At 44.7% G+C, this 16,392-nt stretch overlaps 1 long non-coding RNA gene across 2 annotated transcripts in view; it reads right to left on the bottom strand.

Annotated features, from left to right (window-relative positions):
* Positions 1 to 16,392, bottom strand: part of LOC140731689 (uncharacterized) — an 89,164-nt gene that overhangs the window by 57,096 nt on the left and 15,676 nt on the right. For both annotated transcript variants that reach the window (XR_012099896.1, XR_012099897.1), the window contains exon 2: positions 7,429 to 7,601. This is a non-coding gene — a long non-coding RNA (uncharacterized lncRNA). The remainder of the gene's footprint in view (positions 1 to 7,428; positions 7,602 to 16,392) is intronic.

The raw sequence follows: 16,392 nt of genomic DNA, 5'->3' as shown, positions 1-16,392 counted from the left end.
TCACTGGCATACAGGATGCGGTGACATTGCAGCTTTGCAGCAGCAGTACAGTGCAATACGTTAAAACAATAAGTTACAATAACATATAAATAACTAACAAGTAGTGCAAAATGAGAGAAAAATAGTGAGGTAGTGATCATGGACCATTCAGAAATTTGATGGCGGAAGGGAAGAAGCTGTTCTTAAAATGTTGAGTGTATGTCTTCAGCCCCCTGTCCCTCCTCCCTGATGAGAAGAGGCGTGTCCTGGATGGTGAGAGTTAGTAACGACGGGTGTGCTTTTTTGAGGTACCACTTTTCGAGGTTGTCCTCAATGGTGGAGAAGCTAGGCCCACGACGGAGCTGGCTGAATCTGTGACCCTCTGCAGCCTCTTTCAATCCTGTGCATTGACCCCGATCCTGCACTGTTGTGGGAAAAGGTGCATTGCAGTGAGTCCTCGCTCTGGAAGGAGTTAATTCCAGCCGTGACCCGAAATCTTGAAGTAGTTCATCGCAGTAGGTATGAGTGCTGATAGGAGAATGTCATTGAGCCGGCTCAGGAGGCAGCGAGTACAGTCCCAAACCACTCATAGTCTAGCGCCCTTTCGCCCATCTAGTCGATGCTGAGCTGTTATTCTGTCCAATCCCATTGATCTGCACCTTGGTCGGACCCTCTAGACCCCTCCCATCCTTGCACTTGTCCAGCTTTCTCTTAAATGCTGCAATCAAGCCCCATTCCACCACTTCCACCAGCAGCTCATTCCACACTCACAACCCTCTCAGTAAAGACATTTATTGAGTGAAAGAGTGTGGAGTAGCCCTGCCGGCCCTCGAGCCACGCTGCCCCAGCAGCCCCTGACAAACCCAATTCACCCGAACCTAATCACGGGACAATTTACAATGACCAATTGACCTACCCAATATGTCTTTGGACCATGGGAGGAAACCCGGAAGTCCCAGAGAAAACACACACATTCTCTGCACTCTTGCAATCTTCTTATATACTTCCTGTGGGTAGGTGACCAGAACTACACACAGTACTCCAAGTCAGATCTCACCAATGTCTTGTACAACTTCAACATAACATCCCAGCTCCTGTACTCAATACTTTGATTTATGAAGGCAATCAGTATGAACAGTATACAAAGCAGGCCTTTCACTGCATCAATACTATTAAAGGTAGGTGGTCAGACTCTGTCCAGATATAGACACTACCTGGCACCTGCTTGTGTTGTCCAATTCTTTATGCACGGACTGTGGACTTCCTCAATGCCATGCTTACACAGTCTAAAAATACACATTCAACTTCACTCTCAAGGTCAATTATAAAGTCAGTGATTCAGCAACAAAGCTAAAAACATTAATCCTCACATAAAACTGCAAACATTTCATGAAAAGTCTCTTTAACAGCCGCTGGAGCTGACTCTCTGGAATGGCATTCATTTTGTTGACACACCTTTACAGAAAGCCACCCAGAGCTTCAGCAATGATGTCCACAAGCGCTAATCATTGACAGTTTGTTCTGATTTGGCTCACCTGCTTGGAATTAAAGGTGCAAGAGGTGCTGGAAATCCAGAGCAACTCCCCTTCCACAGATGCTGCTCCCAGATTTTGTGCCTGCTTAAAATTACATATTGACATTGAGCGCCACCCTGTGGCTAAGAGTTAGTACTGCAACATGCTTAAAATGAGAAGAGATGTGGAACAACAATCAACTATTGTTCTATTGTTACTGTTTTATCGGAGTGGAGTTTAAATTGTTAATGTTTCCCTTCCAATGGAAAGACCAGCCTTGCTGCCCAGTTCAGTCCCAGCTGACATCAGAACATTGCCATGTCCTTTGGTGGCACCTTGGGGTTGAAGACATTTTGTTTCCTCTCCAGTTCCATGGTTTCTGTGGGGGCTGATAAAGCTAACATGGGACCTAGACTCTGCCAATTTAGTCAAAAATTTTAAAATTAAGCAATTAAAACACCAGAAAACATGTAAAACTATTAAATGTATCTGTTAGTTTAATGTTGTGATTGGGTCAAAGGCTCTGTTTCTGTGCTGGCGTACACTATGGCTCTTTAACTCACAATAGGATCATATAGCACAGAAGCAGGCCCTTTGGGCCATCTAGTCCATACCAATACCCCTCATCCCTGCATCTATCCAAATTTCTCTTAAATTTTGCAATCAAACCTGCATCCACCACTTCCTCTGATAGCTCGTACCACTCTTGCACCACCCTCGAAGTAAAGAAGTTCCTTCTCAAGTTCCTTGAAATATTTCACCTTTCACCCTACCTGTATTCCCAGAATCCCCTCTTCAGTGCTCCACCATTTACTGTGATTTGTTCTCCAAAAGTGCAACATAATCCTTCAGGTAAAATATGTTATTCTCTCCCTCTCACCTCTTCTATTTACCACTCTGGCCTTTAACCTTTTCCCACTTGCCAACCATTTCCATCCTTCCTTTTCTCCTATGGCCCACTCTCCTCTCCTATCAAACTCCTTCCTCTCCAGCCTTTTAACTTTCCCACCCATCAGGCTTCCGCAATCACCTTCCACCGAGCCTTTTTCCCCTCCTCCCACCTTTTTATTCTGGTGTCTTCCCCTTTCCATTCCAGTCCTAAAGAAGGGTCTCGGCCTGAAACATCAACTGTTTATTCACCTCCACAGATGCTGCCTGACTTGCTGAGTTCCTCCAGCATTTGTCTCTGTGTTGCTGCAGACTTGCAACTTTCTTGCGTTTCTGATTTGCATTCCATACTTGTCTGCGTTAAATTCCATCTGCCATTTTTCATCACATTTTTCCAGCTGGTCCAGATCGTGCTGCAAGCTTTGATAGCCTTTCTTGCCGTCCACTAATACCCCAATCTTGGTTATCTTCCGCAAATTTGCTGATCCAGTTTACCACATTATCATCCAAATCATTATTATAGATGATAAACAACAATGGACCCAGCACTAATCCCTAAGGCACCAGGCCTCCAGTCAGCAAGACAACCATCTACTATCTATACTCAACATAATTTTGTATGTCTCTAAAAGATCTTATTGTTGGCATCCACCTGTCTCAAAGGACAGTGGGTGATGATCATCATCACAAGCCTGGGTGGAAGGTATGGAGATCCTGAGATGCCCAGTTATCATGAACCCCCTCTCAGCCTCACTAGTGTAGTCCAAAGGAAAGCTTAGAAGCAATACGTTTGTCACCAGCTTGGCTGCAGGAGCTGATGGAAGGATATTCAATGATGTCCAGCTGTCTTATGGGCCCCACTCTGGACTTGTTGTCTGGGTTTACTCCCATAGCCTTCATCTCTCCCGAGGCTGCCCACAGGCAGTGGGGCTATTTATCCGTATCTGGGGGATCTGGTTCATGAGCACCAGGGCATGTCCACACACTGATGGGCCTGCGTGCTACGTGTGCAGGAACCAGACCTCCTCCCCATCCTCTTTAGCTCAGCCCGAGGCTGAAAGGAATTCAGTTTCCATGTGTCGCCAGTGAGGAGGCACTACAAGAAGCTTGCTGTTGGAGAGGCTGTGTACTGGCGGGGAGGGACTTACACATTCAACTCTCCTTTTCACGAGACTGTTAGCCAGTGGTGGAAAATGGAAGTAACAGTGACAAGGGGATAGTGCTTGATAGTGTGATACACTACCACACTGGACGCATCACAACATCCATTTTGACACTCAAAGATCTATAGTACCTTCATCCTCCGACGTTGCAGGGAATCTATTCAACCTTTCCTATATCTCAGGTCAAGTCCAGGCAACGTCCTTATAAACTTTCTCCACACTGTTTCAAGCTTATTGATGCCTTTTCTCAAAGTGGATAATCAGAACTCCAAATTTGGCCTCATTGATTGGCGGACTGTCCATCGCATCTGACGATGACAGATTTGTGCATTATTTCTGTATGGTGTGAACTGCACAAAGAAGCCCATGGGGGAGAGTCTTTAAAGTGGGAAAGCCATTGCACTGGGACGGTTCCACTCTCTCAACCTCGGAAGTCTGAGTCCAGTGGTACAAGTAGTCCTCACAACTTCCTTCATGGTGGATGACCATGACCTCTTCGGTACCTCATCATGCCCGTCACTCTCCATGGAGCGTTGCAGAGCCACCATCCTGGTCGTTGTAGCTCACTACTGATCTCATCTGCTCAGTCCACTGGAGTTAACTTCACACGCAAGGACAGGTATATCCCTATCTCACTGGGGTATGAGGTCTACCCTCAGCTGGTTTAGCCTGCCTTTCAAAGCAGTGGCCACTGTTGCATGCAAACAGCTGCTTGGAGCCACAGGCTTTGTTAATGTCCGTTGAAATGAATTGAGGTGCTGAACTTGTGTCTAACCTGGTGCACACTTCCACCTTCAGATTGTTCAGTGTAACTGCTTGGAAGCTGAAAAACAGCCACTGCTCTCCATGAGGGATCCAACGTCAACATTACAGTCAGAAAGACAGTGACAAGGACCTCTCAGGGTCTCTCAGCACCTCCGGATTAACGTGATCCACCCTCACAAGCACCTCGGATTGTCAGTCTGGGCTTCCTTCAATAACGTCGTACATCACTGATTAAGAGTAACTGAGGGACTGTTTCACTACAATGCTGAGGCTGCATTAACATCTTCATCTGTGCTTCTTATCATGGTCAGAGTGCAGCTCAGGAAATAAGTACATGATCTATCATGGTTATTAAAGCACAAGTGGCAAACTGGGCACAAATGAAGGGGCAGAGAATGTGGGTGCCGACCTGTGCAGACACTTGAATTTGTATGGACTGCAGGCAGTCAGATGCACTATCGCCCACGGTCAGCTGCGGTTAACATATGAGAAGTGTTTGATGGCTCTGGGCCTGCCCTCACTAGAGTTCAGAAGAATGATCTAATTGAAACCTATTGAATATCGAAAGAGTGGACATGGAGAGGATGTTTCCCATCATGGCAGAGCTTAGGACCAGAGGCCGTCCCTTTCTAACAGAGATGAAGAGGGATTTCTTCAGCCAGAGGGTGGTGAATCTTGATTGCTCATCGTACAGCGTGTCTTGGGCAAGACTGAAATCTGGCGGAGCCCATCCCTCTCCTGGATTTTTTTTGCTAGCTTGACATTCAACCCAGGCAGGGATGGAGAACATGCAAGGGAGCTGGCCAGATTCAAACTCAGGACCTCTCGCCCCGAAGTCCAGCACTGATGCCACTACGCCACCAGCTGGTATATGTACAGTATATATACAGTATTGCTAAATGAGACAACATTCCTTCAGACCAAGATGCGCAACACAGTATGTATAACTCACAAAGTAATAGCACAGATAGTTAATTTTCTTTCTGTTGAGTATGCCCGCAAGAAAGTGAATCTCAGGGTTGTGTATGGTGACATATCTACTTTAATAATAAATTTATTTTGAACTTAAAAATAAGTTAACAAATAATAAGGTGCATATATGATACAAGTTAAAAAGTAAACAGTATAACACTACTGGTGCTTTGTATATGATGAGACCTGTGTGGTGGCAGGGAGTTCAGTGGTCTTACGGCCTGGGGAAAGAAGCTGTTTCCCTTCCTGACAGTTCTTATCCTAAAGCTACGGTACCTTCTGCTGGACGGTAGGGAGGTCAAAAAGGTTGTTGGACAGATGAGCGGGATTATTGACAAAGCTAAGGGCCCTGTGTATACAATGCTCCTGATAATTATCTCAATGATCCTCTCAGTATCCCTTGCAAGTCTTTGTAGCAACTAGCAGTCAGATGCTTTGCAATTGCAGACGGTGGTGTGGCTGTTCAGGACACTCTCAACGGCGCTCCTATAAATATTATTTAAAATGGGGGGACGAGGGTGGGGAGCATCACCTCACCTCAATCTTCTCTGGAAGTGGAAACGCTGCTGTGCGTTCTTGACTGGAGAGGCGGTGTTGAAGGACCAGGTGAGATCGTCTGTTATGTGCACTCCCAGAAACTTGGTGCTCCTAACTCTCCGCAGAGGAGCGGTGTATGTGCAGTGAGGAGTGGTCATCCTGCTCCTTCCTAAAGTCCACAGTCACCTTCTTGGTCTCGTCCACGTTGAGAATCAAGTTGTGCTCATAGTATACTACCTCATCCTCTCTGTACGGCCATCCAAGAAAGCGTCGCCTCTTCGCTGATGAGGCCAGCGATGGTAGTGTCATCAGGAACTCGATGATTCAGTTCAAATTGGATCTAGCAGTGCAGCCGTGGATCAGCGATATGAACAGCAGTGGACTGAACACACTGCCCCGGGGGGGTGTCGGCGGTCAGCGTGATGGAGCTAGAGATGTTGCTGTCAACACAGACTGTCTATAGCCTTTCTGTCAAGAGGCCCAGGATCCAATAGAATCATAGAACATTCCAACACAGAAACAGGCCTTTTGGCCCTTCTTGACTGTGCCGAACCATTTTTCTGCCTAGTCCCACTGACCTGCACCTGGACCATATCCCTCCATACACCTCTCATCCATGTACCTGTCCAAGTTTTTCTTAAATGTTAAAAGTGAGCCTGCATTTACCATTTCATCTGGCAGCACATTCCACACTCAAATAACAGAGAGATGAATAACAGAGAGAGGTCCTAAGACCCATCAAGGACAGTTTACCCACCAGTTTCTGATGGATGGTCATATTAACCGTCGCTGTAGAGGCCAAGTCATTGGGTATATTTAAAGCGGAGATTGATAGGTTCTTGATTAGTAAGGGTGTCAAAGGTTATGGGGAGAAGGCAGGGAAGAATGGGGCTGAGAGGGATAATAAATCAGCTATGATGGAATGGTGAAGCAAACTTGATGGGCCAAATGGCCTAATTCTACTCCTATATCTTTTGGTCAAATCCAGAGAAAGTGGCTCCTTGAACAGACGGATGCAAGAAATGTAAACATAGGTAGCTTCACACCAGCCCCCCACCCCACCTGGCTGGACTGACAGAATAATAAGGGCCTTCACCGAAGGATGTTAGGGGAATGGATAAAATGAAGCACTCATGGTGCGGTGGGGATCCTCCGCACCCGAGCTGAGAGAATTGTACAGGCAAAACTCCTCTACATCTGAATGAATAGTTGATGAGAATCTGGTATGCAAATCTATGCAAATCTATGGAACAAGAGCTGGGATTAAGCTAAATCCTTTAACCATCAGCATGCAAATTGTGGGCCAAATAGCCTCACAGCATCATACAACACAGGAATGCACATTTTGCCCATAACACCAATATTGAACAAATTAAATAATTTAGACCATACGGCCAAAGATATAGGAGCAAAATTAGGCCATTTGGCCCATCGAGTCTGCTCTGCCATTCCGTCATGGCTGATCCAGTATTCCTCTCAGCCCCAAACTCATGCCTTCCTCCCGTATCCCTTCATGCGCTGACCAATCAATTTATACTAATCCCAGTCACCAGCAAACAGCTCTTTGTCAAAACACAAAGCACTCAAATCACATGGAAAACTCTACGAACCTGTAAACTCCCAGTAACGCTTCAGCACCAAGGAGAAGTGTTGAATCACATGCCCACTTGAGGGGGAGATTCCTCCTACATTCTTCTCATCCATCACAGGTTTGCTTGAAGTATGGTGCACACGGAGGTTCAACATAAAACATCTCTACCCTCATTTCCGCTCTGCAACACCACTTTATAAAAAGTGGCAAAGATAGGGATAGATTAGTGACTTATGGTATAATTAACATTAATTAATGTAGGATTAAGGATCAGCAACATGCAACAATTATACCTAATAGAGAACTATACAAAACTAAAATCAGATGTGCTGATATGGAACAAAATGTGCATGAATTCATAAATACCAGCAATGTAAACAGCATTATAAAAAGTGGTTTCAAGTGGTTACAGTGCAGTGTAGTGACTGAGGTAATAGATAGAGAGGGATGGGGTGGGGTGCTAGCTAGAATGGTTGATCAGATTAACTGCCTGGGGAAGAAACTTTAAGATGGTGTGAAGTTTTTGTTTTAATAACCCTATAGCGCCTTCTAGAAAGGAGTTTGTTGTGTGGGTAATGCCACACAAAGATTCTTCCTATCCTCTTCTTTGTCCTGGGCATGTATAAATCATGCATGTTGGTAGAGACTGCAGCCAATGATCTTTTCTACTGTCCTGACAGTTCACTGTAATTGTCATATACTGTGAGAGGATGCTGCACCAAACCAGTCAGTAATGGCTGATGTGGGGTTGCTCCCTATGGTGACAGTGTAGCATTACACCAGTAGGTTCAATGTGAAAGAGACACAGGGATAGTATGCTGCCTTCCAGTTGCTAGGGTCAGAGATGTCTCGGACTGAGTCCACAGAATTCTAAACAAGGAGGTTCAACAGCCGGAAGTCATGGTACTTATTGGTATTGATGACATTGGTAGGAAAAGGGAGAAGGTTCTGAAGAGAGAATAAATACAGGGAGCTGAGTAGAAAGATGAAAAGCAGGACCTCCAGGATAATAATCTCTAGATTGCTGCCCATGCCACGCTCCAGTGTGGGTAAGAATAGGATGATTTTCCAGATAAATGTTGCTGATGAATTGGTGCTGTGGTCAGGGCTTCAGATTTCTGAATCATTGGGATCTCTTCTGGGGAAGGTATGAACTGTACAAAAAGGACAGGTTACACCTTAACCTGAGTCCAATATCCTTGTGGGCAGGTTTGCCAGAGCTGCTGGGGAATGGTTAAACTAATCTGACTGGGGGACGGGAACCGGAGTGATAGGGCTGAGGTATACAAGTAGATGCAGTGTGTAGTGGGACTGTGAGGAAGGACTCGCAGATGATAGGGCAACATTGAATTCAGTGGGATGAGTTGACACGTAAGATGGGGGCAAAATCGAAAAGCATGATGAATACAGGACTGAAGGTGAGAGAGGAGCTGGCCAAAGTTGATTGGAAGGGAGCATGAGCAGGGACGATGGCAGACCAGCAGTGGCTGGAATTTCTGGGAGCAAGTCGGAAGGTGCAGGATAAATACATCACAAAGATGAAGAAGTATTCTGAAGGGAGTATAACTCAACCGAAGCTGACAAGGGAAGTCAAAGACGGCAGTAAAGAAAAAGGGTGGGCATACATTAGAAAATTTGTGGCAAGTTAGAGGATTGGGATTCTTTAAAAACCAATAGAAGGCAACTAAAAAAAAACCATAAGGAGAGAAAAGATGAAATATGAAGCTAAGCTAGCCAATCTATCAAAAAGACTACCAAAAGTTCTTTCGGATATATAAAGAGTAAAAGAGAGCCAAGAGTGGATATCGGACCACTAGAAACTGACACTGGAGAGCTAGAAATGGGGAACAAAGAAACGGTGGACATAATTAACAAGTACTTTGTGTTAGTCTTCACTGTGGAAGACACCAGCAGTATGCCAGAAATTTGAGAATGCTGGGTGGTGGGGGGGCAGAAGTGAGTGTAGTTGGTATCACTAAGAAGAAGGTGCTTGATAAGCAGGAAAGTGTGGAGACAGATAAGCCGCCTGAACCTGATGGTTCTGAAAGAGGTCGCTGAAGATCCTGGAGGGATTAGTAATGATCTTTCAAGAATCACTACATTTGGAATTGTTCATGAGGACTGGAAAATTGCAAATGTCACTCCACACTTTAAGAAGGGAAGGAGGCAGAAGAAAGGAAATTATAGGCAGCTAGCTTGATTTCAGTGGTTGGGAAAATCTTGGAGTGCATCATTAAGGATGAGGTTTCAGGGTACTTGGAGGCACGTGATAAAATAGGCCATAGTCAGCATAGTTTCATTAAGGAGAAATCTTACCTGACAAATCTGTTGGAATTCTTTGATGCCAAAGAAGTGGCACATGGTATACAGTGTAGGGAAGCGTATAGTCATGCACTTTGGTAGAAAGGATAAAGGCAAAGATTATTTTTTAAACTGGGAGAAAACTTTAAAAAACAGATGTGCACAGAGTCTTGTGAGCACTTGTGCAGAACTCCCTAAAGGTTAACTTAAAGATTGAGTCAGTGGTAAGGAAGGTAAATGCAATGTTATCATTTATTTCGAGAATATAAAGGCAAGGACGTAATGCTGAGGCTTTATAAGGCACTGGTCAGACCACAATGAGTATTGTGAACAACGTTGAGCCCCGCATCTAAGAGAAGATGTGCTGGCTTTGGAGATGTCTAGAGGAGGTTCACAAGAATGATACCAAGAGTGAAAGGGTTAATGTATGAGGGGTGTTTGCTGGTCTGCACCTGTACTCACTGGAGTTTAGAAGGATGAGTGGGGATTTCATTGAAACATATCAAATATTTAAAGGCCTAGATAGAGTGGATGTGGAGAGGATGCTTCCTATTGTGGGTGAGTCTAGGACCAGAGGGCACAGCCTCAGAATAGACTAACATCCATGTCGAGCAGAAATGAGGAGGAATTTCTTCGCCAGAGGGTGGTGAAACAATAGAATTCATTGCCACAGAAAGGTGTGGAGGCCAAGTCATTGAATATATTTAAATCAGAGACTGATACGTTCTTCATTAGGTAGGGCGTCAAAGATTACTGGGAGAAGGCAGGAGAATGGGGTTGAGAGGGATAATAAATCAGCCATGATGGAATAGCTGAGCAGACTCAATGGGCCAAATGGCCTATTTCTACTCTTATGTCTTATGTCTTTTAGTCTTATTGTCTGGGGAAGATAGAATTTTACTAACTGCCACAAGAAATACATCCTCTGCCGGCCTTTTTGTTAACAGAGGAAATACGGTTCTCCCTCATGAGGTCCTGTGAAATAATGATGACCTGGAACATCAATGTAGAACTGAAGAGTTGTTGTTGATGAGTGGGTGGAGAGGAGATACATTCTTGAACTCAATGTACATCTCCATGGTTTTCAGGGCATTCAGCTCCAAGTTGTGATTGCACCAGAACACTAGCTTGTTTAAAGTTCAATGTTCAAAATAAATTTATTATCAAAGTACATATATGTCACCATATACAACCCTGAGGTTTATTGTCTTGCGGACATAACCAATAAATCCATAACAGAATAATGACCATAATAGAATCAATGAAAGACCGCACCAACTTGGGTGTTCAACCAGTGTGCAGAAGACAACAAACTGTGAAAGTACAAAAAGAAAGAAATAATAATAAATAAATAAGCAATAAATATTGAAAACATGAGATAAAGAGTCCTTGAAAGTGATTCCACAGGTTGTGGGAACATTTCAATCATGGGGCAAGTGGAGTGAAGTTATCTCCTTTGGTTCAAGAGACTGATGGTTGAGGAGTAATAACTGTTCCTGAATCTGGTGGTGTGGGTCCTGAGGCTCCTGTACCTCCTTCCTGATGGCAGCAGCGAAAAGAGAGCATGTCCTGGGTGGTGGGGGTCCCTGACGATGTATGTCACCTTCCTGCGACATTTCATGTAGGTGTGCCCAATAGTGGGGGAGCGCTTTACCCATGATGGATTGGGCCATATCCACCACATACCCACACCACGACGGGTGCTGCTTTCCTGCGGCAAAACTCCATGTGGATTTCCTGAATACTCAGTATTAGCAATTCCAAAATTCTGGAAATGCTGGCATGTGTAAATCTGTAACCAAACACCAAGAAACTAAAGGTAAAAAAGAAACAATGGAAAATTTTACACATGAAAAACAACAGTTTAAAACTCCAGCAGGAGCTTGGTTTACTCTCAGGAGGGTGCATAGCAACTCCAAGTAGGGTAAGCATTAAAGCCTACCAGAGGTTTACTGTAAATGTGTAATAAAATTTAACAAGCTGGAATCTTGCCAGGTAATCGCTGATTTTCACACATTTCCTCCCTCAGTTCCTCAGCACTCTCTGTACAGCTGCATTCCTCGTACGTTTAATGTTTGATACTGAACCGAGCCTCCGGCATTGAGCTTATCCTGGCCTTTGTTGAGCTGCTGAGCCAGTATAATAGATACCGCTGTTAATTTTCATCCCCTGAGCTATGGAAAAGACAAATCAGCCAGAGGTTTCATCTCCTTATACTAATCGGGCCTTTTGTCCACGTGTATCTATGTGGCAAGCACTGCGGTTCTCGGCCCTGTGAACAAATGGCTCAACGATGTCCACAAAATTATACAAAGAGTATGCAAAATTAGGAGGCGTATAGATATGGTTAATGCAAGCAGGCTTTCCCTGCTGTAGATGGGTGGGACTACAACTAGAGGTCATAGGTTCATCTTGTGCCAAGGTGAGGCCACACTCAGGGTGGAGGAGCAACATCTTATGTTCCTTCTGAATAGCCTCCAACCTGATAGCATGAGTACCGATTTCTCCTTCCAGTATTTTTTTCCCTCTCCCTTTCTCTTCTGGCCTTTTACCTCTTCTTACCTGCCTATCACTTCTCCCTGGGTCCCCCTCCTTCTCTTTCTCCTATAGGCCACTCTCCTCTCCTATCAGATTCCTTCTTCTCCAGCCCTTGACCTTCCTCACCCACCTGGCTTCACCTATCACCTTCCAGCTATTCACATTCCCCTCCTCCCACCTTTTTTATTCTGGTGTCTTCCCCCTTCCATTCCAGTCCTGAAGAAGGGTCTCAACCCAAAATGTCAAATGTTCATTTATTCATTTCCACAGATGCTGCCTGATCTGCTGAGTTCCTCCAACATTGTGTGTGTGTGCTGCTCTGGAACGCCAGTGTCTGCAGCCTTCCTTTGTTAGCATTTAAGGGGAGCCTGAAGAGGAACTTTTTCACGCAGAGGGTGGTGTGAGTGGTGATTTGAGTCTCCAGCAGAGCAGTGAATATGGGTTTGATTGCAATATTTATGAGGAGTTTAGATAAGTATGTGGATGGGAAGTATATGGAGGGCTATGGTCCAGGTGTGGGTCAATGGGACTAGGCAGTTTAGCACAGGCTGGATGGGCCAAAGCTTGTTTTTGTGTTGTTGCACTCTATGACTCTATAACTCTTGGATAGCTACGTGGATTTGGCGGGCTTTGAATGGACTCGGAGGGCTATATTCTGGTGGATGTAGATGGGACTAGTCAGAAGATCAGGTCTAGACTTGGACTAGATGGGCCAAATGCCCTGTTTCTGTGCTGTAGTACTCATGACTCTATAACACTGAGAGGTACCAGCCTCCTTGAACCAAAAGCAGAGGAAGTTCAAATTAAGTGAAAATTCCCCTCTCCTCTAATGGAGGGTCTCAGCACGAAACAGCGACTGTTTATTCATTTTCATAGATGCTGCCTGACCTGCTGAGTCTGCCCAACACTGTGTGTGTATGTTGCTCTGGATTTCCAGCATCTGCAGAATCTTTTGTGTTTATGATTTGCTTCCCCTTTCACCAGACTATGGCGCTGTCAGCCAGTAATTGCCACTGCAATCATAGCTCTGCAACCCCATTACACCAGCGGTCAAAAGCAAACAGATAGCTTCCCACAGGATGAATTCCAGTTGCTCTTCAAAAGATTGGTACCAATACTCTTGAAGCTGTTTTATCTCTGTATGAAGGACAGGTGAGTGAAATCTGGCAAGATAAACCTCAAAGTTGCAGTCCATGGGAGAGGAGGAGATAAGTATTTATTTAAAACAGTGCAATCAGCATGATACACCTCCTCAAACATCTATGGAAAACAGTAAAAATCCTGATGAAGAGTCTTGGCCTGAAACGTCAACTGTTTACTCTTTTTCCATAGATGCTGCCTAGCCTGCTGAGTTCTTCCAGCATTTTGTATGTGTTGCTTTGACTACCACACCCCATTTATACTAATCCTGTTTTTAATTCTACCCACATTCCCATCAGCTTCCCTCACGTTCTGCCCTGTCACTCATCTACACACAAAGGGCAATTTACAGCGGCCAATTACCCCAGCGTAATTCTTTGGGACCACCTGGAGGAAACCCAGGCAGCTACAGGGAAAGTGTATAAATTCCACACCAACAGCACCAGAGGTCAGAGTTGAACCCGGTTCCCTGACTCTACCAGCTGTGCCATTCCAACATTATATGGAGGTGAGCGTGTCTGTAGTTGAAGTTATGTGGAGATTCTGCAGTTTAGAGGCTTTCTCCTCATTTGAGCCTTGAGTCGAGTTATCAGGTAGTCCGCACTCCCTCAGTCACCTAGACTTGAGGTGTGGCATGAATGAAGCGATTTCTCCTCTATGTGTATGGGGTCACAATGCCTGTGTCCCTTGCTTTTCCCACCTGCTCCGCTCCAGCAGGGAAATGCAATCAGGTCCCTGGTGAACTGCTGCTCTCTTACCTGGGGCGCGCTGACTCACTACAATCCTTCTGCAGCTCCACCTGAGACCAGCTGCTCACCGACCAAAGGCAACCGAACCTGAGACTGCTTTAATCTGCTTCACTCAGTAACACCCCAATTAGTGTGTTCATTCACCGAATCACTGGGAGACCCGCGACACCTTCCTTTAAAGTTTCTCATAACTTGAAACCACTGCAGTTGGTTCAATGGTTGAAGGGAGACAGCTGTCCTTGAACTTGATGACTTAGGACTTCAGGCTCCAGAACCTTTTGCCTGATGGCGCTGCCTAGATGCTGGGGATCTTTGATGATGGATGTTTCCTTCTTGATGGAGAGGGATGTACCCGTGATGTATTGGGCAGAGTCCAGCACTCTTTGTAACTTCTTACAAATCAATTTGTCGCACCAGACCATGATACAACCAGTCCGGCTACTTTCCGTAGTACAGCTGTACAAGCACAACCCTACAAAAGGTAGTAGATTTGGCCCAGTTCATCAGATAAAGCTCTCCCAACCACTGAGCTCATCTACACGAAGCACTGTCATAGGAAAGCAGTATCCATCATCAGTGATCCTTACTACTCAGGCCACGCTCTTTTCTCACTGACGCCATCAGGTAGAAGGTCAAAGTGCCCCGAGACTTGCACCACTTGGTTCAGGAACAGTTACTACCCTTCAAACATCAAGCTCTTGAACAAAAAGGGATAACTACACTCACTTGCCCCACAACCAATGATCTCACTTTAAGGACTCTTTACCTTGCTATTTCATGTTCTCATTATTTATTTATATTTGCATTTGCATAGTTTGTTGTCTTCTGCACTCTGGTTGATCTTTCACTGATCCTGTTATAGTTACTACTCTATAGATTTGCTGAGCATGCCTGCAGAAGAATTAATCTCAGTGTTGTATGTGGTGACACTGTGATAAATTCGTGGCCCAAGGTAGAAGGAGATGAGTTATTAACTTAAAACTTTCTGCACAATCACTCAAAGAGTTGACCCGCATGTGCATGTAACGAGAGCTGTATAACTCATCTCCTTCTACCTTGGGCCACAAACTTATCAATCGCCAACCTGTGGACACTTTCTGGGGGTCCAAGATCCATATGCTCCACGACCGCTGGACTAAGTGTGTAAATATAGGAGGGGACTATGTTGAAAAATAAATGTACTAGGTTTTCTAAAATTGACTCCTTCTACCTTAGGCCACAAACTAATCAATCACCCCTCGTATATGTACAATAATAATAAACAGAGACACCTCTTTTACCTTTATTAGGGAGAGAGAGAGCCTGTGGTATGTCAATACCAGGTGAACGAGTAGTCTTTGGGGTACTGCAAGTCTGTGTCTTTATTGATAACTGCTGCACGTTTGAGTGCTTGGTGGAGGGTGCTGATGCTTTTTTTTTGCTGGTGGGGGAGAGGGGGGTCGTTGCTTTGCTGCAACTTACGCATGGGGGGGAACTTTGGGGTTCTAACATTTAACTGTCATTCATTCTTTGGGGCACTCCTCTGTTTTTGTGGAAGTTTGCGAGGAAAAATAATTTCATGATGTATATTGTATACATTTCTCTGACATTAAATGTACCTTTGAAACCTTTGAAATTTAATTTGAAGTTCGTTTAGATGAACATAAGTTAGAGTGTTCAATGACAAGTGGAATCTCCTTAACTGCTTTAGAAAGTAAAGGCACTGGCATGCTTTTCTTACGATTGCATCTACGTGCTGAGCCCAGGACAGATCATCCTATATGTTAACCTCCAGAAATTTAAAGCTGCTAACTCTCTAGTGCTAATCTTCTAATGTAAACTTGTGTATGTTCGCCCTCCCTTCCTTGCTAAAGTCAACAATTAGCCAGTTAGCTCTTTAGTTTTGCTGACGCTGACCGAGACATTGTTTTTTGTGGCAGCATTCAAGCAAGTGGCTTACCCAGTACACTGACTCATCACCACCTATGTTTATCCAACAAAGGTGAATTTGAAGGTGCCACTGGAGTTCTGCTTGGCCACAGAGTTGTGTGTACAGGGAGAAGGGCACGGGGCAAAGCCATTATCAGAGGGCATGAGATGCAACTGGGTTGATGGTCAGTACGGAGAAGATGTTACCAATCCTCATTGAGGTCTGCCAGTGAGGAAGTCAAGTTGCCAGTAGCAGAGGGAGATAGAAAGGCCCAGTTATGACTACGTCTGTAAGTCCAATATATTTTAATAAATCATTGAACAAAGTTACCAAATCAATTGTCAGA

The sequence above is a fragment of the Hemitrygon akajei genome, chromosome 8 (assembly GCF_048418815.1).
Source record: "Hemitrygon akajei chromosome 8, sHemAka1.3, whole genome shotgun sequence".
Taxonomy (NCBI): domain Eukaryota; kingdom Metazoa; phylum Chordata; class Chondrichthyes; order Myliobatiformes; family Dasyatidae; genus Hemitrygon; species Hemitrygon akajei.
Note: the sequence above shows the minus strand (reverse complement) of the source record. Positions and strands in the feature narration are given on the sequence as shown.